Source organism: Phyllobates terribilis, unplaced genomic scaffold (assembly GCF_046119375.1).
Source record: "Phyllobates terribilis strain yellow unplaced genomic scaffold, ASM4611937v1 Scaffold_5__5_contigs__length_657084704, whole genome shotgun sequence".
NCBI classification, from domain to species: Eukaryota; Metazoa; Chordata; class Amphibia; order Anura; family Dendrobatidae; genus Phyllobates; species Phyllobates terribilis.
Genome location: NW_027362765.1, coordinates 610,081,492 through 610,106,376, shown reverse-complemented (window position 1 = coordinate 610,106,376; position 24,885 = coordinate 610,081,492). Strand labels below are relative to the sequence as shown.

Here is a 24,885-nt window from a genome sequence, read left to right as displayed (position 1 = left end):
AACCCAAATCCTTGTCTGGTCCCTCCTAGAGTTAGATTTGTGACATTGCAAACACCAATGCTTGTCATAAATATGGGTTGCCACGCCCCTGACCCACTCAGCTTCACCCACTTTGTCAGAGTTGGATGAAAATGACAAAAGTAGAAAAATTTAGTGTACTCTTGAGTAGTGCAAATATTTTTCGACTTTTCATAGCTTTTTATGCCAGAATACTGTTGTAAAAGCTTTAATGAACCAAATCCTGTTACATTATGTGGTAATAAGTATCTATTGAATGCTTTGCCAGACCCAAATTATTCTGATTTTAAAGCCACGGCCCCACTATCAGTATTTGGTCAGTATTTTTTCTCAGGAGCGGGAGCCAAAACCAGGAGTGGGTGATAAATGCAGAATTGGTGACTTGTTTCTATTCTACCTTTTCTATGCTTGTTCCTCACCTGGTTTTGGCTCCCACTCCTGAGAAAAAATACTGACCAAATACTGATAGTGGGGCCATGGCCAAAGTCAATATATCTGAAAATTGCTGAAATTCTAGAAACATTTGCAATCTTTAAACTTTTACTATTTATGCACTTACAACAGATTGTTAAACCACACAAAATATTTAACAAATAACATTTACCATTTGTCTGCTTTATGTTGGCATCATTTTTACACACATACTTTGATTTTTAAGGATTTTTTGGGATGGTAGGACACTTTAACATGTTAGAAGAAGTTAGCGTCAATTTCTATTTTCAATTACATTTTCAAAACCTATTTCTTTTGGACCAATTCAGATTTGAGGACCAATTCAGATTTGAAGTGGCTCTGAGGGATTATATATTAGAAGCCCCATAAATTACCCCATATTAAAAACTGTACCTCTCGTAGTATTTAAAACTACATATATGAAGTTTGTTAACTATTTTGGTGCTACACTTGAATGAAAAAGAAAATCCATTTTCATTTTTAACCCCTTCACCCCAAGCCTGTTTTCACTTCCCTGACCAGGCAAAATTTTACAATTCTGACAGTGTCATTTTATGAAGTAATAACTCAGGAACGCTGCAACAGTGATTATGAGATTTTGCTTCATGAGACATTGTGGTTATTGTTAGTGGTAAATTTTAGTCGATATGATTTGCAATTATTTATGAAAACATTAAAATTTTGACAAAGAAAGTGAACATTTTGTAATTTTCAAACTTTTAATTTTTACGCCCTTAAACCAGATAGTCATACCACACAAAATAGATAATCAATAATATTTACTACATGTCTACTTTAAATCAGCATCATTTTTTAAATATATATCTTTTTGTTAGGAAGTTAGAAGGGTTGAAAGTTTATCAGCAATATTTCATTTTTTAAACAAAATTTACAAAACCAATTTTTTTAGGGACCACATCACATTTGAAGAGACTTTGAGGGGTCTATATGACAGAAAATATCCAAAAGTGACAGTATTTTAAAATATTCACCCCTCAGAGTGCGCAAAACCACATTCAAAAAGTTTATTAACCCTTAAGGTGCTTCACAGGAATTAAAGCAATGTGGAAGGAAAAAATGAAAATTTAAATTTTTCCCACAAAAATGTTATTTGGCCCCAAATTTTTATATCCAAAAGGGTAACAGGAGAAAATGGTCTAGTGTGAAGTTTCCACGATCAGTGATGGTTTGGGGAGCCATATCATTTGCTGGTGTAGGTCCTCTGTGTTTTATCAAGAGTAAAGTCAGCGCTGCCGTCTACCAGGACATTTTAGAACGCTTCATGCTTCCCACTGCCGACAAGCTTTTTGGAGATGGAAATTTCATTCTCCAGCAGGACTTGGCACCTGTCCACACGGCCAAAGTACCAATACCTGGTTTAAAAAGAACAGTATCATTGTGCTTGATTGGCCAGAAAACTTGTCTGACCTTAACCTCATAGAGAATTTATGGGGTATTGTCAAGAGGAAGATGAGAGACACCAGACCCAACAATGCAGACGAGCTGAAGGCTGCTATCAAAGCAACCTGGGCTTCCATAACACCTCAGCAGTGCCACAGGCTGATCGCCTCCATGCCACGCCGCATTGATGCAGTAATTGATGCAAAAGGAGCCCCAAACAAGTATTGAGTGCATTTACTGAACATACATTTCAGTAGCCCAACATTTCGGATTTTAAAAACATTTTTCAAGCTGTTATAAAGTTGTAGAGATCTGAGGTTGTGGGTTGTAAGTAATCACCTAGGCAGGTTAACAATGGAACAATATTTTATTAATCACTTCCATGGTAATGCAGCAATTCCAAAAAAATGGCCAAAATACTGTTCTCTCAGTCCTTAAGTTGTCAACCTGGAATCAGTAGTTCCACTGGCTTTGTATCAGGTGATACCCACTGTCTCCCAACTTTTGCTTGGCCCACAGATTTCGTATCTCCAGCCAGTATAGTCTGTAGCCACAGTCCATGATCCTCCAGACGACAGATAAAACAATGAAAGCACAGATATCCAGTAGCAGCAGTCCTTGAATAAAGTTAAAATCCAAATGACATATCCACAACTGAAGCATGTTTATCCATTTTAGTTCATAACAGATCTTCAACACTCAGTAAGCCATCCATCCATCAGCTCCAGGTCCACAGCCACAGATCCTAACCCTCTGGCATCCTTCCACCAACCCTAGACTAAAAAATGTCTCTCCTCTCCTTCCCTGGGGTCAGCCCCCTCCCAGCTCAGAGGTGATGACAGCCTTCCCCTTAAGCATTTACTGTTTGCTAAAACAATGAAGAATATTCTAGAAGCCTTCATCTGAGACTGCCTGTAAGACCCCCTGTGGCAATGGCTCCACTGTGTCTACAATCTACACTCACCTAATGAGATTATTGGCTGTTGAAACAATGGACTCCTGAGATTAAGATGAGATTAGTCGAATGCTGGACATTTTACAAGTGAATCTTACATACTAACAAGTAAGCAGAACTATGTAAAACATAAAAAGTAAATCACTAATAACACACAATAATAATATTGATGAAAATGGTGGTCCGTGCTGGAAAAGTATCATAGCCTTTAGTAAGTGGGCAGCTCCTCAAAAAAGTATTCTAATTTACTGAGATAATGACTTTTTGTTTTCATTGGCTGCAAGCCATAATCATCAACATTAACAGAAATAAACACTTGAAATAATAATAATAATAATAATAATTTTTATTTTTACTGCGCTGACATATTCCGCAATACTTTACAATTTTAGGGGGGGGCTTGAACAGACAAAAAGACATTACAGAAGGAACATAACTCAGATATTAATAGGAGTGAAGTCCCTGCTCGGAAGTTTACAGTTTATAAGGAAATAGGAAGACACAAAAAGTAAAATGTGCATATATTGTATAATACAGCCTTAATATACTAAATAGGGTAAGTATATAACACTACATGAACTGGTCGCCAGCCAGTATGTGTACAGTAGAGACAGGGGCTATTCAGTGCAAGGATGGTATGAACATGATTTTGAAGAAAATTTTAATATGGGTCAAACTGGGACAGTTAGATAAGTGTGTTGAGGTGATAGGCCAGTCTAAAGAAATGGTTTTTTAGGGCACGCTTAAAACTGTGGGTATTGGGAATTAATCGAATTGTCCTGGGTAGTGCATTCCAAATAATTGGCGCAGCACGTGAGAAATCTTGGAGACAGGAGTGGGAAGTTCGGATTAAGGAGGATTTTAGTTTTAAGTCATTAGCAGAACGGAGGGCACGGGTAGGGTAGTAGACTGAGACAAGGGAGGAGATGTAGAGGGGTGCTGAATCATGGAGAGCATTGTGGGTGAGAGTGATAAGGTTATATTGAACTCTGTATTGGATGGGAACCAGTGCAATGACTGGCACAGGGAAGAAGCATCAGTGTAGCGGTTGGCGAGGAATATGATTCTGGCTGCTGCATTCAGGATGGATTGGAGAGGGGAAAGTTTAGAAAGAGGGAGACCGATTAGTAAAGAGTTGCAATAGTCCAGATGAGAATGAATAAGAGCTACAGTAAGAGTTTTTGCTGAGTCAATGGTAAGAAAAGTTCTGACTCTAGAGATGTTTCTGAGGTGTAGATGACACGAGCGAGCAAGGGATTTGATGTGAAGAGTGAAGAAAAGATCGGAATCAAGTATGACCCCAAGACAGCGGGCTTGTTGCTGGGGAATAATGATGGAGCCACAAACGGAAATGGCAATATCGGGCACAGGTAGGTTAGTGGAGGGAGGAAATACGAGTAGTTCAGTTTTTGACAGATTCAATTTTAGATAGAGGGAGGACATAGTGTTAGAGACAGTGGAAAGACCACTGGTATTTTGTAATAATGCAGGGGTGATGTCCGGAGCAGAGGTGTATAATTGGGTGTCATCAGCATAGATATGGTACTGAAGACCGAATCTGCTGATTGTTTGTCCAATAGGAGTGGTGTATAAGGAGAAAAGAAGGGGGCCTAGGACTGATTCTTGAGGAACCCCGACAATAAGGGGAAGTGTGGAGGAAGAGGAGCCAGCAAAAGACACAGAGAAGGAGCGGTCAGAGAGGTAGGAGGAGAACCAGGAGAGAACAGTGTCCTTGAGTCCAATATAGCGGAGCATAGTGAGCAGGAGCTGGTTATCCACAGTGTCAAATGCTGCAGAGAGATCCAGGAGAATCAGCAGGGAGTAGTGACCATTAGATTTGGCTTTTAGTAGATCATTAGAGACTTTAGTGAGTGCAGTTTCATAGAATGTAAAGAGCGGAAACCAAATTGTAAGGGGTCAAGAAGAGAGTTATCTGAGAGATAGTGGATTAGACAGGAGTGGACCAAGTGTTCCAGGAGTTTAGAGATTAAGGAAAGATTGGAAACAGGTCTGTAGTTAGCAGCACAGTTCTGGTCGAGGGATGGATTTTTAAGTAATGGATGTATGCTGGCGTGTTTAAAAGAGGAGGGAAAAATAGCAGATGAGAGAGGGAGAATATTTTAGCTAGGTGAGTGATGACAGCTGGAGAAAGGGACTGGAGAAGATATCACTGGTGCAGGTGGTATGGCAAGAGGAAGCAAGGAGCCTGGTCACTTCTTCCGTGATTGGTTCAAAATCAGAAAGTGAACAATATGCAATGTGGGAGGGAGGAGCATGCCTAACAGTTGGGGATTGGGAGAAAATTTCCTGTCGGATATGGTCAGTTTTTTCTTTGAAATAATTGGACAGATCATTAGAGCTGAGATTGGTGGTTGGGGCCTGTGCTGTTTGATTAAGGAGAGAGTGAAAAGTGTTAAAGAGGCGTTTAGGATTATTGGACAGTGAGGTTATGAGATTGTTAAAGTAGGTTTGTTTGGAGAGGTGAAGGGCAGAGTTATATGTTTTAAGCATAAATTTATAATGAAAGAAATCTTCGGCCAGATTAGATTTTCTCCTCATCCGTTCGGTACACCTGGAGCGCCGTGTTTGCAGTGTGTGCCAAGGTTGTTGCCGTCTGTGCCGAGTTGTGAAATAGATCACTCTGTTTGTAATGACTATATAATATGAGTTTCACTTTTTGTATTGAAGAACTGAAATAAATTAACTTTTTGATGATATTCTAATTTAGTGAGAAGCACTTGTATGTTCAATTGCCATAAGTAGGTTACAAAATAAATTAAAAGATGAAAAAAAACAAGTTTAAAACTATACTCGTCAACACTGATATTGCAGCACCAAGAAAGAAAAGTCATGAAATTGTGGAAATCACAGGATGGCTACACATGTTACTGATATGCAAATGGTTAAAAATTGGAAACAAAATGTTTAAAACAGTGTGATTTATTCAGCATCGAGTATGAGCACCAGGTCCAGAAATACACACACTTTCATGTCTTGGCTGCTATCAATGAGGTTATTAATGGTTGTCCGAAGTAATCACTATTAAAGCCCATAAACAGTTGTTTCGTGGTGTAACTAATTATGCATGTGTGTTACGAGATATTCCCCACAGCATTCATTCTGCTGATCACTAAAAATCCTGCTCAGTGTTAGGTCAAGTGACCAAAGAACTATTGAGCAGGACTTAGGAGTGTAATTTCAGTCTTTACAAGCAAATGTTACTAAGTAGCCCCCCCTCCACTCAGCTGTGTGACCCCTGACATCATCCATGTGGTACAGATCACTAACAAATGATCCTTGACAGACTATTTTTAAAAACTGTACAGTAAAAGTTTTTTTAGGTCTCCCTTTATTAAAGTGATTATTTCACAGAGCTTTTCAGTATGATGTGAAAGAAAAGTTCACTCTCTTGGAGAGAATTGACATGTTTAGCGTATACAGTATGTCTGGAGTGCTTCCATTCCATGTTTGTGATGTGAATGTAGCCTAAAAATGTTAAAGGGACATTGTCAGCACAGAATGACTGTTCAAACCAAGTGCGACTGTTCAAACCAAGTGCGGATGCTCATTGCATCATTGCTCAGTATGGTGAATGGGGGGCTCCGTATGGAGAATGGGGGGGGCTCGGTATGGAAAATGGGGTAGCTTAGGGGAGCTCTGTATGGAGAAGGGGTAGCATGGGTGGCTTGGTATGAAGAATGGAGTAGAATGGAGGGCTCGTAATGGAAAACGCGGGCTCAGTATGAGGGAACATTTTATAGAAGAGAATACTGTGGAGACCATGTACAAGAATAAGACAGTGTGGGGTCATTTTTTGCTCAGGAAGCACAGTGATGGGCAATTATTTATTTGGGGGCATAGCATAGGGCTTATTTAGGGCACAGCATGGGTGGTTATTTTTATTCAGGAGGCATTATAATGACACTGTTTTGGAATGTGCTACAGAAGACCAGAGAACTTAGATCTAAGGTGACATTGGTCAGTTGCAGCCTTTAAACGACCGCTGATCTGCTATATGACGCCAATCGGTAGTCGCTTAATAGCCTGTTGTGGCCTCACTTTCATGTGCACAGAATGATCGTTAACATGATCGTCCTGTGCACATATAAAAGCATAGTTCTCTGCAGCACATGTGTACACGGCACAATGTGTCGATGAGAACAATGATATTTACAGGGAGTCTTTCACCCCTAAAATAACAATTAATCTGCATTCGCATTTATATAGGTGACACAGCCCAGGCATATAGAGTTTTAATGTAATATTTTATTTTTTATATGCAAATGAGAGAGCTTCTGTGCACCCTTAGCATGGCCTATGCCTTGGTGTCCCATTACCCCCTCCTATTTGCTTATTAAAACCAGTCCCTTGTCTTAATTGACAGAGGTCCTTTGATAAGAGTAAATGCTGTCTAAAATTACTTCACATTTCTGCGCTTGTACCCTGACACTGAAAGAGCACAGTAGCATTTTTAGTGTCATTGTGGGTTCGCACACAATGTGACTGCAGGTGTGTTCTGATGCCTACTTGATGCTTGTTTTTGGCTGCAGATTCAATGAGGACGAAGGGCTTTGAAGTGAGCAGACAGCACATCACACTGCCTTGTCCCCCTCCTTACTGAAGCCGCTTGCTCACTACTTCCAGGTGCATCGAGTGGCAGCTGCAGACAGACAGGATCTAGGTGTCAGAAAGGGCCCACAGCCACATTTTGTGCACACCCGGACTGACACTTGGAGCATGCTGCTGTGTTCCTCCAATGTCGGTGCGCAAGCGCAGTCGGGGAGCTGACATTAGATAGTGCTAGGTCTTAGCAACGGATTACTTTCAATCAAGACATGTGTGACGGATCAACCCCGTACTCCAGGATTTTGCCCCATGGGGGTTGTCGTAGCACCTATGCAGATAATGGGACATAATGTTATAAAGTGGGGTGAATATTGTGATCGCATATTGTTGGACATGCTGTGATGTGACCGAAGCACTCCTGGCCCCCACCTTCCTGTGCTCACTTAGCAGTGGCAAACAGACAATGTGCTGATTAATGGGTTGTTGCATAACTGCTGTCTGGGAGCCTACTGTGGGTATTACTTGGTGAGAACAATGGGTGCTAAAAATAGCCTGTGTGATTCTCTATAAAACCTGCTTGTGAGAATAAAAGTTAAGGCAATCTTGGAGACACTGTGCGATAGTCATATTTTATATATCCCAGTGTAAGAGAAGCCTTTCCATGTCAGGGGCCTGCAGAAGAAGATTGGACATCTGCGGATGGGGTAACTAGCTCCCGTCACAACAAGGGACTGGCTTTAATTTTCAAATATTAGGTCATAATGAAGCATCTAGGACAACCTCTGCAAGGAGACTGTATGTTCTCCCCATGTTTGTGTGGTTTCCTCCGGGTTCTCTGGTTTCCTCCCACACTCCAAAGACTTACTGAGAGAGAATTTAGATTGTGAGCCCCAATGGGGACAGTGATAATAATGTATGTAAAGCACTGCAGAATATGATCGCGCTATATAAGCAAAAGCAATATAAATAAGTGCTTAGGCCACACCAAGAGTGCACAGAAGTGTCCTCATTTGCATAATAAATAAATGTTGCTTTTCCAACAAATATTATGCTGAACTATATATGCCTGGCTTTATGTCCCCTATATAAATGTTTATGCAGTCTAATTGTCATTAGACTGACTGATGACTCCCTTTCACTAAGCTCAAAAATAATTTTACCTGTGGAATGAATGGTTCCTGCTATTCACAGGCGCCGGGTAGGGACATCAACGCTCATCATCGTTGCCGGGTCTCGCTGAGCGCAGTGAATAGTGTTGAGCTAATTTGTTCGGCATTTCAAATTTGTGTTTGTGTTCGGGGTTCCGGCTTGTTGGCGCCAAAAAATTGGCTCTGCCCACGAACATCCCTGATTTGCCACGCTGTCATGCAGATGTTATTTGCGTTACAGCGTGGCAAATCAGGGATGTTCGTGGGCGGAGTTGATTTTTTGGCGTGAACAAGCCGAAACCCTGAACATGAATTTGAAATGCCGAACAAATTCGCTCAACACTACCAGTGAGACTCGGTGGCTCTGATAAGCGTCTCAGTCACCCGGTGCCTGTGAATAGCAGTCTCTTTACCCTGACCGAGTCGCCTTAGCTGAGTCTAGGCTATGTCGCCTTCAGCAGGGGAATCGGTCAGAGGAGATGTACAGTTCTGAATTCCGTAGATGGGCAACGAATTCTAAATGGAATGACTCAGCACTTAGAAGACAATTTTGTGAGGGTCTTACTGAAAGGTTGAAAGATGCCTTGGCAGTATATGAAACCCCTCAGGCCTTGGAGGCTGCCATGTCATTGGCCATACGTCTTGATAGACGCCTTTGGGATAGACGGGTGAGACCACCTTCCCTGGGGCCTTCTTGTTGGGGTTGTGTACCTCTGATGGGGGAGCGGTCTGGCAGTGAACCAGTACTGGGGGTGATGGAGGAGCCCATGTATTTAGGGAGTGCCTTTACATCATACGTTTCCCCAGAAATTCTTAAGAAAAAAGGAGTATTTTTTTTGTGGGAAAAAGGAACATTTTATTGGGACCTGTCTTTCAATTCTTAAACAAAAAGAGCCTCGATTAACTCTTGGTAGTCTGGAGTTGGATAAGCAAGGGGTGAATTTGTTGCCAACCTGCAGTTCCTGGTTTGTCCTGACAGCATAGATGGTGCTAGAGAGGAAAATCAAGAACATTTCTGTGTTAGTTGACAGTGGAGCCAGAGTCAGCATGGTTGATGCTGAGTTTGTGAAAACTCATGGTCTGGCTTGCTGTACTTTAGCTAAACCTATTTCTATCTTCACCATCGACTCGGTGCCTGTTGCAGAAAGCATTCACTCACATTGTACATAATATAAAACTAGGGTGGGGTCGGTTCATTGTGAAATAATCCATTGCTATGTCCTGAACAGTCTTCCCACCCCAATTGTTTTGGGTCTTCCCTGGCTGGTGAAACATAATCCGTTGGTGGATTGGCAAACTGGGGAGATTATTGAATGGGGAGATTACTGTCATGAGAACTGTTTAGATATTTCCCTTGCTACTGTCAGAAATATTACTTGCTTTTCTGTCTGGTTTTGAGGACGTTTTTTCTGAGAGGAGGTTTCAGGATTTGTCTCCTCATCGTGCATATGACTGTCCTATTAATCTGACCCCCGTAGCTAAACTACCAAAGTCCAGACTGCATAATTTTTCTGGCCCTGAGAGAGAAGCCATGAAGGATTTAATTGCAGAGAGTCGGGAGAAGGGACACATTAGGCCCTCATCTTCGCCTGTGGCGGCAGGGTTCTTCTTTGTGAAGAAAAAAGATGGCGGTCTACGTCCCTGTTTAGATTTCCGGGAATTAAATCAAATTACCATCCGAGATCCATACCCTCTTCCTATGATTCCTGATTTGTTCAGCCAGGTTGTAGGAGCTGAGGTATTCTTCAAGTTGGATTGAAGGGGAGTCTAGAATCTAGTTAGAATCAGAGAAGGGGATGAATGGAAAACAGCATTCAATACCCCTGAAGGGCATTTCGAGAGTCTGGTTATGCCTTTCGGTTTGACCAATGCACCTGCGATATTCCAGTATTTCATAAATTATATTTTCCATAATTTGGTGGAGAGGTTTGTAGTGGTCTGTCTGGACGATATCTTGGTTTACTCACCTGATTTTGAGACACATTGGGGGCATGTTAAACAGGTGCTCCAGATATAAAGGGACAGCAAACTTTATGCCAAACTGGAAAAATGTGTTTTCGCCGTTCAGAAGGTGCAGTTTTTGGGGTACTTGTTGTCATCTTCAGGTTTTTGGATGGATCTGGAGAAGATCCGTGCAATCCTTGATTGGGACCATCCCAAGAACCCGAAGGCTGTACGCTTTCTGGGCTTTACTAATTTTTACTGTAAATTCATCCAAAATTACTCAGTAATTGTGAAACCCCTTACTGACATGACAAAGAAGGGGTCTCATTTTTCCAAATGGTCGGATGCCTCTCTCCAGGCTTTTTCTTCCTTAAAAAATCATTTTGCCACTTCACCTATACTCAGTCAACCCGATGTTTCCCAAGCCTTTATTGTGGAAGTTGATGCGTCGGATGTGGGGGTTGGGGCTGTGTTGTCTCAGGGTCCGTCCCCTGGTAAATGGCATGAATGCGCCTTCTTTCCTAAAAAATTGTCTTCGGCTTGGAGAAATTATGACGTGGGTAATAGGGAACTTTTGCCGATCAAATTGGTGTTCGAAAAATGCCGATATTGGTTGGAGGGGGCTGTCCATCCTATTACTATTATTACTGACCATAAGAACCTGTCATATCTCCAGTCAGCTAAACATCTCAACCCTAGGCAAACCAGATGGTCCCTGTTTTTTACTAGATTAAATTTTGCTGTCACTTTTCGTCCAGGGGTCAAAAATGTCAAGGCTGATGCTATGTCCCAGAGCTTCCCTGGTGGCGGTGACCATGAGAACCCTGCCCCGATATTACAGAAGGGGGTAGTCATTTCGGCATTATATCCTGAACTGGAGGGTGAGGTGTTGTAGGCTCAGGGGGATGCCCCTGCCTCCTGCCCTTCAGGAAGGTTATTTGTACCATCTAATCTTTACCGTAAAGTAATTAAGGAACATCATTAAAGAACTCTGTGCTTGCTGCTCATCCAGGTGGTAAGGCAACCGTGGACCTCCTCTCTCATAGTTTTTGGCGAAACAAGAGGGGATTGTAGGGAGAGAAAATAGGAAGCGCAGGCTTCTAAGTGTAGTAGTTAGATTCCAAGGGTATATACTCAGTATAAATCCACTCACCTACTTGGTGTCTTGAGGTAAAGCATGTAAATCCAATCAGTGGATCACTCCATTCCTCTTTCCATTCAGTTTGCTGCAGAAATCTGGGAGCTGATGAGAGCACTGGACAGTGCTTTCATGGGCGATACCACTTTGTAAATGTTTTTCCCAGCAATATGCTCTCCTGAAGGATGATGATGGAACTTGATATTCGGATTCAAAGATAATTTAATTTTGAAATAAAAATTATCGTTTTTGGTGGCCAGGGTTGCATCGGGATGTGATTGAACCCGTATCATCTTGTAGTATTTGCGCGCGTTCTAAGGTTTCGCATACCCATTCGTCTGGTACTCTTCTTCCGCTATCTATCACTAGTAGGCCATAGACACACTTGTCCATGGATTTTATTACTGACCTACCGGTTTCTGGAGGCAAAACGGTGGTTTTGGTGGTAGTAGGTAGGTTCAGTAAAATGGTTCACTTCGTCGCATTACCGCCACTTCCAAATGCCAAGACATTTGCTCAGGTGTTCATAATTGAGATCGTGAAGCTTCACAGGGTTCCCTCCGATGTGGTGTCAGATCGGGGGACCCAGTTTGTTTCCAAGTACTGGAAGGCATTCTGTTCTCGACTGGGGGTGCAGCTGTCCTTTTCCTCTGCCTTCCACCCTCAGGTGAATTGACAGACCAGGCGTGTCAATCAGAATTTGGAGACCTACCTCAGGTGTTTAGTCTCCGAAACTCGGGAGGATTGGGCATCCTACTTACCGCTGGCAGAATTTGCCATTAATAATCATCGTCAAGAATCCACTGGCAGGTCACCGTTCTTTGGTGCATACGGTTACCACCAACAGTTTGGTACCTTTAGTGGGGGAGGAGCTTCGGGAGTTCCTGAGGAGGAACGTTTTGCTTCGTTGTTCTCCTCGGTGTGGCGGGGGATCCTAAGTAATTTAAAGATCATGGGAGACAGGTATAAGGCTATGTGCCCACGTAGCAGATTTGATGCAGAGCGTTTTTGCCTCTCTCTGGCAGAAAAAAACGCATGCAGATTTACATGCTTCTCTCTGGCAGAAAAAAATTGTTTTTGCATGCGGATTTCACATGCGTTTTTTCTGCCAGAGAGAAGCGTTTTTTCAGCGTTTTTACATGTGTTTTTTCAAGCAGTTTTCCAAGCGATTTTGAGCATCACTTGGAAAAGTGCTTGACAAGTTGGTCACACAATATAAATCCATGCAACCGGCATGGATTTATAATGTGTGAACAACTGATGCTTTAAATGCAGCATCTATAGTAAAAAAAAGAGAATTAAAACGTTAAAAATAAAAAAAAACCTGTATGCCGACGTCAGCGGTCACGTGACTATCAGGTGACTAAATGACGTCACCGCAGGTCCTGACAGTACACCGCGGGACACCAAGCAGAGAGGACGTGGCCGGGGGTCGCCGGAGAGGTGAATATACAGGTTTTGTTTATTTTTTACTTTTTTATTTCTTTTTTTCACCGCGTGGTAGCCGGGATGAAGAGGAGTTATAGTCTCCTCTTCATCCCGGGTACTACACGCACCGCGATTACGCTGAAAATTCGCGGCCATTGAATTAAATTGAAACGCAGCAAATCCACATATACCTGCGGGTTTGCTGCGTTTCAATGTTCCTCAATGGCCGCGAATTTGTAGCGTAATCGTGGTAGAAATGGTCATGCTGCGTTTTGCAACGCAATGCGAATTCGGCGCGCAAATTAGCGCATCATGTGCACAGCACATCCGAATTCACATTGCTTTGCATGGCAGACTGTTTTTCAAGCGTTTTCGCAGCCATAAAAACGCCGCAAAAAACGCTACAAAAACGCTACGTTGGCACTTAACCTAAATGTATGGCAGACAGAAAACGCTTGCCTGGTCCGGACCTGAATGTGAATGACTTTGTGTGGTTGTCTACCAGAAATATAAGATTAAAAGTTCCTTCTTGGGAGCTGGGACCTAGGTTTATTGGTTCCTATAAAATAACCGCCGTCATTAACCCTGCAGTGTTTCATCTTGAGCTTCCTCAGGCCCTTAAGGTCCACAATGTTTTCCACAGGTCCTTACTCAAAAAATATGTGGAACCTCTTGAGCGCTCACCCCTATTGCTGCCCCCAGTAATGGTTGATGGTAAGCTTGAGTTTCAGATTTCGAGGATTGTAGATTCTAGTCTCCAACATCTTTCCCTACAATGCTTGGTGCACTGGAAGGGTTATTGTGCAGAAGAGAGGATGTGGGTTTCAGCATCAGGGGTGAACGCTCAGAGGTGAAAGCTCCCAGGTTGGTTTGTTCATTTCACGCCTCTTATCCTGAGACACCTGGTCCTGAGTGTCCGGAGGCCACTTGTAGAGGAGGGGTGTCAAATGTGACAGACAGTCGCCCTGCAGTTGGTTGCAGGAGATCCCTTCGTCTGGCATTGCAGACATCTTCTTAGCTGTCTCACTCTAGGACCCAGTGGCTACGTCCCACCTGCTTTAATTGACAATCAGGCCTGAGTGTTTAAATACTTCCTGGTTGCTACACAAAGTTGCCGGTGATATTCACATGACCCCTTGTGAAGGCTTGGAGCAAGTGCAGTTCTTACTCCCTCTCTGGTGCTAAGAGGACATGCCATCTCTTTGAAGTTGACTCAAGCTAAGCTACTTCCCTCGTGTCTATCTCACCTTGCTGTCTTTAGTTGTCAGTGGGGATCGACTAGCGCTCATCCCCCCTTCCCTATCCAGGGCCAAGCACTAGGAAAATACAGGGATTGGTTCCTGTGCGGAGATTGGTGAGGAACCAATATAGGGTCGGTAGGGGAAGACAGAGTGATTGCAGATCAGCCTAGGAGGTCTCCACTTCCCCCTTTCCCTAGTGTCTGGGCTTCCTTCCCCTCATCCCTTTGCTTTGTCTTTCCTAATCTGTGCGTAACATTAAGCCTACAGCTGTTTACGTTGGGCCCCCCTATAATTAATAACCAGCAAAGGCTAGGCAGAAAGCTGCGGCCTGATATTAATAGCCTAGGAAGGGGCCATGGATATTGGCCCCCTCCAAAGCTAAAAATATCAGTTCTCAGCGGTCCCAGAAATGGCGCATCCATAAGATGCGCCAATTCTAGCGCTTAGCCTCCGCTTTTCCCATTTGCCCTGATGCGGTGGCAAGTGGGCTAATAGGGTTGGGGTTCATGTCAGCCTTTTATTGGCAGCTGACATGAAGCCCAGGTTAGTAATGGAGAGGCGTCTTTAAGAGGCACCCATTACTAACTACATAATCAAATTGTAAAAAAAAAATACCCAGAATGAAGTATTTTATTTTAAATAATGACACAGACTCCTTTATTTAAAAATAAAAGCACACTTCTACTCACCTGTATGCCCATTCAATTGAAGCCCATGTCTGTTGTAACAAAAATAAAATAATGAAGCAACATAATACTCACCTGTCCCCGATGGGAAGATAATCCTCCAGATGCCCTTGTCCCCTATAAATGAGTTAAAAAACAACAACAACCATATTCCTCACCTTTCTGACATGCAGATAATAATCCATTTATGTCCCGCGGTGTGCCAGCTCTGCTACATCTGCTTGACAGGCTGAACGCTGGCATGATGTTAGTTTTCAGCCTGTCAAGCAGCAGAGACACTGAACTGTGCGTGCTAGTAGTACCTTGGACATAGATGCTTCACAGAATTTTATAAAGTTGAGCTGTGAAAATTAAAAAATATATTTTTCTCTTAAACAAAGTTGCTTCAGCCCCAATTTTTTCATTTTCAGAAGGGTAACAGAAGAAAATGGACAATATAATTTGTTGTGTAATTTTTCCTGAGTACACCGATGCCTCATATGTGGTGGAAAACTACTGGTTGGACACATGACAGGGCTCAGAAGGAAAGGAGCGCCAATTGAATATCTGGAGCTCTATTTTGGCTGGAATATGCAATGTCATATTTGAAGAGTCACCGGACATGCTAAAACAGCAGAATTGCCCACAAGTGACCCAATTTTGGAAACTACACCTCTTGAGGAATTCATTATGGGGTGTAGTGCGCATTCTAACCCTCAGGCAGTTCACAGAACAGTATAACATTGGGCTGAGTCAATGAAAAATTATCATTTTTTTCCTCCAAAATGTTGCTTTGACCCCAAATTTTTAATTTACTAAAGTAATAAGGAGAAAATGACTGGTACAATTTGTTACGCAATTTCTCCTGAGTAAGCCAAGAAGGGATGAAGCGCCATATTGAAGTTCAGATTTTGCTAGAATGGTTTGAGGGTGCCATTTCACATTGGCAGAGCCCCTGAGGTACCAAAACAGTGGTCAAATCGCCTTTGAACGAATCAAACATCAACAGGAAGTCAGACAGCAGCTGCATCCCTGACTTCCTGTTGATGTTCGATTTGTCTGAAGGCATGGACAGTGAAGCCAGTGCTGATTGGGCATAGGGCTCGCATGATGTAACAACCTCACATGAGCCCAGGGAACGCGAGTGCCGACACCTCTGGAATGGTGCCAAGACCGGAGGTGACTATAAGTGTTTTATTTTAACGGGAGCAAGCATTCAAATTGAGAAAGGTTTGTCCTTGTAGTTGACAACCATTTTAAGGTTGTTGTGTGTATTAAAGAGAGAGGACCATATCCGGGTAGTAAGTTCTGAAGTAATCGAGTATCAAGTGGCAGAAGAAATCCTTCAAAGTAGGCAAGTGAGTACCTGCAGCAAGCGTTATCTATACTAGATAAGAGTGTAGCTGGACCTCAGAGTCTAAACAGAGACTGACCAGGCTGGGACACATTAACTCCATGGAGTTGCAACAAGTATAATACTTGTACATTTATGGGAATGCAGCGACGCACCCACATCCAGGTGGCCCACATTAATGGGAAGTCGAGTATAGTGGTGAATGGCTGTATTGACCCACCATGACTGGTGGGATCTTCAGAAGAAGAGAAGTTGGAGGCCCTCATAGTAACTTGATCTTTTAGTGTAACAAGCAAAGTCAGAAATGTGCCACCACATGTAACCGTCAAGCTCATACCTCTGATCTACGCAGGGAATGTATTTGTAAAGTGCCATGCCCGCTACTGGATGTACATATGTTTTAGTAGTTTGTTCAGTAAAGGAAAGTTTATTTTTGTACACTGGTCTCTCTCATTCATCTCTTATCCATTAGGTCCTGGCATGCCTTGTCAATCGTCAGTATTCAGTTTGCAATTTCAGTTAGCTAAGGTAACAACACACAATCCTAGCCAGGACACCCCTTTTTCTGTAGTGTGGTGGGGCACAGATGTGACCTTCAGCCACAGTCTCTGGACCCCTTACATTACAAAGCAAGCTTTTGAGACTTCTTAGGTCTCTTCATCGGGCATGGTATGAAGAGTCCTAAGTAGTCTCGAAAGTTTGCTTTTTTAACATCACTTTCTTTTATGTTTGTTAGCCATTAAAAGGTCTCATAACTACAACAGTAATCAATCTCTTTTTAACTGATTAACACGGTGCCAAAACTTTTTTTTTTTTTTTACAATAGGGCTGCTGATGCTGGTGCTAAACTGCCAAAAATCTAATTTCCTGCCGCCTCTAAACTCCCTGCCATGCTGTTCCTTCCACAGACACTGCACAGCCATGCCATCCACACACGTCCTGACTGCCCACTGTGTTTCATAGTGCTAGGATGTATTGCTGCTACAGGGGCTGTTGCTGGCCCTACACTTTCAAACATTTTATGGTCTGCCTAGTCTTATCTGACTCTCTTGCCACAACCCCTGCACAAACACACCAACAACACACTTCTTGACTGCCCACAGTGTTTCATAGTGTTGATGCTGGGAAGCTCATGTTTTTGTACCATCAAGAAACCACTCAGAAAATAGTGCTAGTTTTTGAAAAGGCTTGATAACAACAAGCCAGAATTTCTTCACGTTCAAAACAGTGCCACTGTTTTGTTTCCAGAAATAAGAGATCATTTTTGGATGGTTAATGAAAAGCCTTTGTAATTGCCTAATGATTTTATTATTAGCAAACCAGTTGCCGACCAAATCAATTGCAGATCATTACTTCTTCACATTCCATTCAAAACAGTATTGCACACCTATTTTGTCTCCCTGTTAAAAGGATAAGTTTTGGACGGGTCATAAAAAAGCTATTGCTTCTTTATTTAGCAAAGTGCAAAACTCTTCATACCCTCCAAACAGGTATAATTGCTGCAACCAACTGTGCGAAAATACCAAAGCTTTTTGTGTTTGCACCACCTGCCTATAAACAACAGAAATACATGAATTTGTCTTCCCCCAAAGTGGTAATTTTTAGACCATTTATACAATTCAGGTAGTCTAAAAAGTCTTATTCTGCAGTGTGTTGTTTAATAGGCTGTTAGTTACCTCTGGTTAAAGGGAATCTGTCAGCAGGTTTTCGCTATTTCTGATTAGAGCAGCATACTATAGGACACAAGAGCCTGATGTGTCATTTATTAGGCTGCGTGTTGTAGTTTCAATGCAATCAGTATTTTATTAAAAGGAAATTAACACTACAGAGCTACATCTTGCATACAAGGCAGTCTGGTTAATGTGTGCAACCCTGCTGCCATCACTGATTACCAGCTTGCTGGCAATTTGGTGTGCACAAGAGGTTGCCAATCAGGAGTGTGGGCAGGGTTATACACAACTTAGTATTCTTTCCTTTCCTACATCTACAAGAGAGAAAGCAGGGATACACCAAGCAGTCCAGTAAGTTATACATCACTGGAATCGGGCTCTCTCCCCCTACATCATGTTGCCCTCAGACTATATAGCTAAAATCTGCTGACAGATTCACTTTAACATCTGCTTTCCCCTAACAGATAAGTGGAAGTCGTTTAGACATTAGAAAGGTTGTGCTTGTATTACAGAGCTCAAAACATGTTCAATTTACTTCAGGGGGAACTCACAGTGTGCTCCACATATTTTTCAGGTAATTAGAGGCTTTTTATTTATGTGATTCGCCCGAAATTATTCGCTGAAAATCAAATTTTTGGGAAAATTTGACGAAGTTGGTGAATTTGAATTTCAAGAGATCCGCTCATCTCTAGTATAGTCTGTGCCTGGTTATTAAGAAATCATTAATCTTGTAAGCAGGCAAGTTATTATCATTTTTCCATTAATTCTGGTTCCTCTGTTATTTCTTTTCCAAATGTATGAATACATACAAGTAGTGACATTTTAGAAGCATAGCGTACAGGAGGATATGGTTTAAAAGCAGAGGCACACTTCTTATTTGTTTCTTGTCCAAATACAAACTTTATTATGAACAGCCATCCAAGGCTGAAGAGGTTTAGGAATTAGGTTCTATTTGAAAGCAGCTGTCATTGTCCTTGTTTTTCTGAAATATAGTTGTATGTAGTTGGCAGTTCAATGAATGAGTGGGCTTCAGATTGGTATTACTAAAGAATCATCTTAAAATCACTGAGTGACAAGGTCAGCAACCTCCTTACTCAAGACTTTGACAATGATTCATAGCTGACATGATTCAGCTCTACATACTCTAAGCTGTACAACGAGTCTAATTATAGTTGGTAAACTAATACCTGTAATACAGCAACATGCTCAATATGGAAATGGTCAAATTATTTATTGATCTCAGAAATCTACTGTTTTAATACTAAATGTATTTTCATTTACATAAAAAGTTCATCTTCATTTTAGATTAAATATTGTGAAATTCCATGTGGATTTATTCGTGAATAAGCCCAAAATATAGTCTTACTGGCACTGCAGTTTAGCTGTCATAAAATATTGCATAACAGGCTGTAGTTGATGGTGAAGAGCAGCTGCTTGGGTTGTCCAGGACATATGTTATGCAGGTGTCTGGATGCAACCCACAGAGAACACAAGGCAATAACAGTCAGTAGTGAGGAGCGAGTATGTTTTGTTAACCCTTTCGCCGAGTATACTCTGCCGAGCACCGAGTATTTATAGCGTGCTCGGGCTTTAAGTTTTTGTCGCTCCGTGAACATGATTTGCGACTGTTTGACAGATTTAATACATGTGAGGAATGCCTGTTTTTCCAGCATTCCTCACATGTATTAGAGCTGTCAAACAGTCAGTGATAGATATAATTCTATTTAAATGCAGTAGTAATTTTACAGTAATTTAACCCCTTACTGACTTGTCAGTAATAGTACGTTCCTGTGCCCTGGGCCTTATGAACCAGGTACATACTATTACGCACAATGTTATCACGCCTGCACAAAAGCTGTGCGGGACGATCGCCGCCTGATTCTGACAGCTGACACCCGGTGCTATGTGCCAGGAGTGGTCCCGCACTGCTCCCGGCACATTAACCCTCAAAATGCTGTGATTGAAGTTGATCGCAGCATTCCAGGAGCAAGGAGAGGTAAGAGAGACCATCTTACCTTGAATTGGGACCCACGCTGTGACGACATCCGGGTCACCAGGCATCAAGAAGTTACTTTGATAACTTTGTGCGATCAAAGTAACTTGTGCTGCAGGGCTGAGAGCCTGCATAGCATAGAGATGCTGCTGCTGCTGCATCTCTATGCTTTCCAAGCGATCAGCCTGCAAAAAAAAAAAAAAATGAAAGTCCAATAGTTGGACAAAGTATAAAAGTGAAAAACAATGTCAGAAAGTGAAAAAAAAATGAAAGGAAAAAATAATCCAGAAAAATAAAAATATACTGTATCCATAAATAAATATTATTAGGAAAAAAAAACCAAACCAATAAAAGTACACATATTTGGTATAGCCACATCCAAAATGACCTGACCTATAAAACTGGCCCACTAGTTAACCCCTTTAGTAAACACGGTAAAAAAAATAAATAAAAAACAATGCTTTATCATCATACCGCCAAACAAAAAATGGAATAAAACGTGACCAAAAAGACGAATGTTAATAAAAATGTTACCGCTGAAAACGTCATCTTTCCCGCAAAAAACAAGCCACCATACAGCTCCGTCAGCTGAAAAATAAAAAAGTTATAGCTCTCAGAATAAAGCGATGCAAATTTTTTTTTTCTATAAAAGAGTTTTTATTGTGTAAAAGCGCCAAAAAATGAAAAAAAGATATAAATGTAGTAATGCTGTAAACGTACTGACCCAAAGAATAATGCTGCCATATCAATTTTACCACACGTGGAACGGCATAAAAAAAAACAAAAAACAATTCCTGAATTATTGGTTTTTGTTTATTTTGCCTCCCCAAAAATCGGAATAGAAAGCGATCAAAAAATATAATTTGTCCAAAAATGGCACCAATAAAAACTTCAACTCGTCCCACAAAAAACAAGCCCTTACATGGCTGTCGGACAAAATGTGGAAACATGATTGAAAAAACTAGGCTTTGCAAAAAAAAGTGTCTTTTAGTGTGTGAGAGCTGCCAAACATAAAAACTCGATATGAATCTGGTATCGCTGTAATCGCACCGACCCAAAGAATAAAGTCGTCTAATCACTTATACCGCACGAGAAACGGCGTAAAAAATAAACTCTACGGTTCTGCTAGGGTTAGGGTTGTTCTAGGGTTAGGGTTGTGCTAGGGATGGGGTTGTATTAGGGTTGGGGTTAGGGTTGTGTTGGGGTTGGGATTGTTTCAAAAGTAAAGAAAAAAAATTATGATGCATCGGGTGCTCGGGTATGCACTGTATCGCGGGTGCTCGTGTGACATGTTCGAGTCTCCATATGTTTCGCAGCTGCTATACAGCCCAAAAAAATGTTGCGGGGATTGCCTGCCATGCACAAGCGATCCCCGCATGTTTTTTTTTTGGATGTTTAACAACGGTGAAACATGCAGGGCGGGGACTCGAGCATGTCACTTGAGCACCCGCAATACATGGTGCAAACCCGAAGCAAACTCAAGTAGCGAGCACGTGCACTCAAGACTAATGACAACTTATTCAATATGATGACCTAATGTTATTAAATTCTGTGCCGTACCTCTGGGTTCAAAATATTCATTATACCCCTTGATAAAATCCTTGAGGGGTCTAGTTTCCAAAATGGGGTCATTTGTGGGGGGTTTCCACTGTTTAGGTGCATCAGGGGCTCTCCAAATGCGACATGGCATCCGCTCTCAATTCCAGCCAATTTTGCGTTCAAAAAGTCGCACAGTGCTCCTTCCCTTCTGAACCCTGCCGTGAGCCCAAACAGTGTATTTTCCCCACATATGGGCTATCGGCTTACTCAGGAGAAATTGAACAACAGTTTTTGGGGTCCATTTTCTCCTCTAACCCTTTGTAAAATAAAAAAATTGGGGCTAAAAGATCATTTTTGTGGAAAAAGTTAGATTTTTTTATTTTCACGGTTCTACGTTACAAATGTCTGGGAAGTAACTGGGGACTCAGGGTGCTCACCACACATCTAGAGAAGTTCATTGAGGGGTATAGTTTCCAAAATGGTGTCACTTATGGGGGTTTCCACTGTTTAGGCACATCAGGGGATCCCCAAACGCGACATGACGTCCGCTTATTATTCAAGCAAATTTTAAATAAAAAAGTCAAATGGTGCTCCTACCTTTCCGAACCCTGCCGTGCGCCCAAACAGTGGTTTTATCCTACATATGGGTATCGGCTTACTCAGGAGAAATTGCACAATGAGTTGCATGGTGCAATATCTCCTGTTACGCTTATAAAAATGCAAAATTGGGGGCTGAAAAACATTTTTGTGGGAAAAATGTGAAAATTTTATTTACGGCTCAATGTTATAAACTTCTGTGATGCACCTGGGTGTTCCAGGTGCTCAGCACACATCTAGATAAGTTCCCGGAGGGGTAGAGTTTCCAAAATGATGTCACTTGTGGGGGGTTTCCACTGTTTAGGCACATCAGGGGCTCCCCAAATGCAACATGGCATCCGCTAATTATTCAATCAAATTTTACATTCAAAAAGTCAAATGGCGCTCCTTCCTTTCCAAGCCCTGCCTGGTGACAAACCAGTGGTTTTCCCCCATATATGTGTATCGGCGTGCTCAGGAGAAATTGCACAACAAATTTTGGGGTCAATTTTTTCCTGTTACCCTTGCAAAAATAAAAAAAATTGGGTCTAAAGTAACATTTTTGTGAGAAAAAGTTAAATGTTCATTGTTTTCTTCCACATTCCAAAAATTCCTGGGAAGCACTTGAAGGGTTAGTAAACTTCTTGATTGTGGTTTTGAGCACCTTGAAGGGTGCAGTTTTTAGAATGGTGTCACTTTTTGGTATTTTCTGTCATAAAGGCTGCTCCAAGTCACTTCAAATGTGATGTGGTCTCTAAAAAAGTGTTTTTGCAAATCTTGTTGGAAAAATGAGAAATCGCTGGTCAACTTTTAACCCTTATAACTTCCCAACGAGAAAAAAATTTGGTTCCAAAATTGCGCTGATATAAAGTAGACATGTGGGAAATGTTATTTATTAACTATTTTGTGTGACATATCTCTCTGATTTAAAGGCATGAAAATTACAATTTTGAAAATTGCAAAATTTTGAAAATTTTCGCCAAATTTCAGATTTTTTTTCACAAATAAAAACAAGTCATATCGAATAAATTTTGACACTATCATGAAGTACAATATGTCACGAAAAAACAGTCTCATAATCCGTTGGATCCGTTGAAGCGTTCCAGAGTTATTACCTCATAAAGTGACACTGCTCAGAACTGTAAAAATTGGCCTGGTCATTAACGTGCAAACCACCTTCGGGGGTGAAGGGGTTAAAGTAACTCTTAACAATTGGTGTTAGTAACTAGGCAAATAAACAATTAACCAAATAACTATAAGCTTGGAATATCAAATAAAGTCTTTCACTATATAACGTTAATGTCCCTTTAACAGGGTGGTCCACCCATTCGTAGGAGTCACCACGCAAGTTCCTTCTGCAGCTTTGGCCCTAGCAGGGGTCATCGGGTTTTTCTACTAGGCCGCAAGTACCGTATTTCTCTGACGTAGTCTATTAAAGCATGTTGAGCTTCCCACGCACCAACCGGCCCCCTCCCAACCTGTTGTCCTAATCCCAGCCGACCCCGGTACCGTAGGTTATAGTTGGTTGTGACATCCCTGCTCACTTGCATTGTCTCTCCGCAATCGCAGGCGTGCCTTTTCTGGCGGATCTTCTCAGCTTGACATTCGGCGGAAGTCTTTTGGGCTTAGGGCGAAAGCACTGGATGACGGCTCCTGACAGGCGACGTCTGGTCTTCGAGGCTTCACCAGTGTAGGGCACAGGTCCTGGTTTTGACCAGCACAGTCTGGACCCTGAATCTCACTGGATGTCGTCTATACCTTGTCTGCAAGCAGCCAGCACCCTGCTGGCACGCGATTCCTGCTGTTGCCTGTCACTCTGTCTGCAGCATCTTCTCCTGTGCACATCTGCATCTTGTGCTCTCTTGGCGCCAAAGCCCCCTGCGATCTGGCATAGAGGGCTTTTATATCAAGGAAGTCCTCCTCTGGGTCACCTGATCAGGTCCAGCACACAAAGTCGGTTCCCCTGCAAATCTTCCAGCACAATTTGGTTCCGCTTGATTTCACGTGGCCAGCAGATGGCAGTCTTTCCTCATTAATGGCACATCCTTCAAGGGCTCATCAGTGATATCACTGCTTCTTATTACACATATGATAGGTTTTTGTGACATAAAAAACATAACTATTTTTAGATTTTTTTGATGCAGTGTGTGTATGGGGTATTTTTCTCTGCTTCGATTGATTTGGTAGTCAAATTTGGAGTGTTTTTTTTCTCAAGAAGAAAAGGCACAAATATGGACATGTTGCTTATTTTTCCACATGGACAAAAATCGTAAGGAAAATAAGATGTTTTTTCAACAAATATTTTTCATGAATATTTTAGAGCAGAATCTGCTCCAAAAAGTACATGTGAATATATAGTGCCCAACTGGGATGCCAAGAGCCACCAGAAACATTGACTCTGGACGCACACCTTTTGGCTACATGCAAATATTACATTATCCTCATTCACAAATTTACCTCTACTTTTATATAATACACTGGGTAGTTTATTAAATGAATGATGTGATTCTTTCTTTGTCTGTACATAGTGAATGAAGTGTATTGTGCCAACTACTGCTCATATAGAGAGGAGGGACACGCCTGCACAGGGGCCCTCGGGGAATTCACCTGTTCCCCAATGAGCCAGTTATCTTCCCTGATTCTTCATTTAATTGATGTGGTTACTGTAACGCTCGTGGGTATGGACCCACTGTGCTACAGGCCGGGCTTACCCGGGAGGGTAAGTACTACCTGGTAATCCTCAGAGCCTCTGAAGATTGAGGATAGTCTATGCCGCAGCAGGTACCAATCCAGGGC

General features: G+C 41.9%; 1 protein-coding gene across 1 annotated transcript in view; it reads right to left on the bottom strand.

Moving 5' to 3' along the window:
* Positions 1-24,885, bottom strand: part of LOC141273744 (dual specificity phosphatase 29-like) — a 105,578-nt gene that overhangs the window by 28,727 nt on the left and 51,966 nt on the right. The gene's annotated exons all lie outside the window — the stretch shown is intronic.